The sequence below is a fragment of the Scyliorhinus torazame genome, chromosome 14 (genome assembly GCF_047496885.1).
Source record: "Scyliorhinus torazame isolate Kashiwa2021f chromosome 14, sScyTor2.1, whole genome shotgun sequence".
Lineage (NCBI taxonomy): Eukaryota > Metazoa > Chordata > Chondrichthyes > Carcharhiniformes > Scyliorhinidae > Scyliorhinus > Scyliorhinus torazame.
The window spans coordinates 173,541,234-173,543,303 of record NC_092720.1 but is presented as its reverse complement, the minus strand read 5'-3'; the positions used below and the strand labels follow the sequence as shown (position 1 = coordinate 173,543,303).

Below are 2,070 nucleotides of genomic sequence, written 5' to 3'. Positions count from 1 at the left end.
CCCGGTAGAATTATCTGCAGCCTGTTGGCGAGTTTGGTAACTGTGACACCAGCGTGAAAACGTGCGCTTCTGCAAGGATGTTGCCGAGCCATATTGACGAAGGAAAATTGTAAAAACCAGAACTGGGAACTAAATTAGAGCCAAAACATGGTTTAATAGTTTTTTTTTAATGCGATGACAATTTGAAATAAACGGGTCATTTTGGAGTTAAATGATAGATAACAAACAACACTTCGAGAAGAACATGCTGAAACAGTACTGAATCACCAGGCACGGACGGGAATCGAACCCGCGAGCTTTGGTTTACGAGACCAACGCCTTCCCACTTGGCCACCGCGCCCACGAGAATCACTGTGACAGATATAGATATCTGTGGCATCGCGCGCCAGTGAGGAAAAAAGTGGCAAAAGCTATGATGTTGAGAAGCAAAAAAGAGTTCAGAACATGAGGTGACATCCGTGGATGGAGTCCTTTTGACTCTTTCAAAGAGCGTAAGAGGGGCAAAAACATGTTGGAACTTGTACTGTGTAAAACGGGGTACAGCAGCTGAAGCAAATTTGGGCATCATTAATAACGTGGAACCGACACAGAATGCGGAAAGATGCTTCAGGCAATGTGGAGGACTACAGGGTATACCGTTAGTCGAATAGTGGTAAAGTAGCTGATCTTTGCGCAGAGAAGTTGCGAGTTGCTTGCAGTGTGGATAATTGGATTGGTTCGTAGGACCTGGGTGTCGGTCGATTGGTCAGCCTTTTTATTCCATGCCCTTTATTATACCAATGTAGGATTATACGAATTACGAGCGCGAATAGGCCACTCGACACCTCGTTCCTGCTCCGCTATTCATTAAGATCTTCGCTGATCTGCTTGCAACATAATACCGACAGGCCCATCGACCGATAACCTTTCAACCGTTTGTTAAACAAGAATCTATATGGCTTTGCGTTAAATATATTCAATGACTCTGCTTCCACTGCCTTTAAGCGAAAGGAGTGCCAGGGTCAGCATGTGTGCAGGAAGTGTCTCCAGTTACAACTCCTGGAAGCTCGGGTTTCAGAGCTGGAGCGGCGGCTGGAGACACTGTGGAGCATCCGTGAGTCGGAGAGCATCGTGGATAGCACGTACAGAGAGGTGATCCCACCGCAGGCTCAGACTCTGCAGGCAGGAAGGGAATGGTTGACCACCAGACAGAGCAAGAGAGTGAGGCACGTTGTCCAGCAATCCTGTGGCCATTCCCCTGCAGAACAGATATACCATTTTTGGTACTGTTGAGGGGAATGGCCTCTCAGGGGAAACCAGCAACAGCTAAACTCGTCGCATCACGGTTGGTTCTGCTGCAGAGAGGAGGGGTAATAAATGTGACAGTGCAATAGTTGTAGGGGATTCAATTGTAAAGGGAATAGACAGGCGTTTTTCTGGCCAGAAACGAGAATCCAGGATGGTATGTTGGCTCCCTGGTGCTAGGATCAAGGATGTCTCGGAGCGGGTAGAGGACATTCTGGAGGGGGAAGGTGAACAGCCAGTTATCATGGCACGCATCGGTACAAATGACATTGGTAAAAAAAAAGTGATGAGGTCCTAGAAGCAGAATACAGGGAGCTAGGAAGGAAGTTAAGAAATCGGACATCAAAGGTATTGATCTCAGGATTACTACCTGTGCCACGTGCTAGTCAGAGTAGATATGAAAGGACATATATGATGAATACATGGCTGAAGAGATAGTGCCACGGGGATGGTTTCAGATTACTGGGGTATTGCGACCGGTTCTGGGGGAGGTGGGACCAGTACAAACTGGAAGTGTTACACCTGGTCAGGACTGGAACTGATGTCCTAGATGTGATATTTGCTAGAACGGTTGGGGAGGGGTTAAACTAATATGCCAGGGGGGTGGGAACCTATGCAAGGAGTCAGAGAAAGAGGAAGAAAGGACTAAAGCAAAAGGTAGAAAAGTGAATAAGTAAAGTGATACCCTTAGTGTTGGGTGGGGTTACTGGGTTATGGGGATAAAGTGGAGGTGTTGACCTTGGGTAGGGTGCTCTTTCCAAGAGCCGGTGCAGACTCGATGGGCCG

General features: G+C 47.5%; 1 non-coding gene across 1 annotated transcript; it reads right to left on the bottom strand.

Annotated features, from left to right (window-relative positions):
• Positions 1-268: 268 nt before the first annotated feature.
• On the bottom strand, positions 269-340 carry trnat-cgu (transfer RNA threonine (anticodon CGU)). The gene has a single exon. It is a non-coding gene; the product is annotated as a tRNA-Thr (tRNA).
• Between the last annotated feature and the right edge of the window lie 1,730 nt (positions 341-2,070).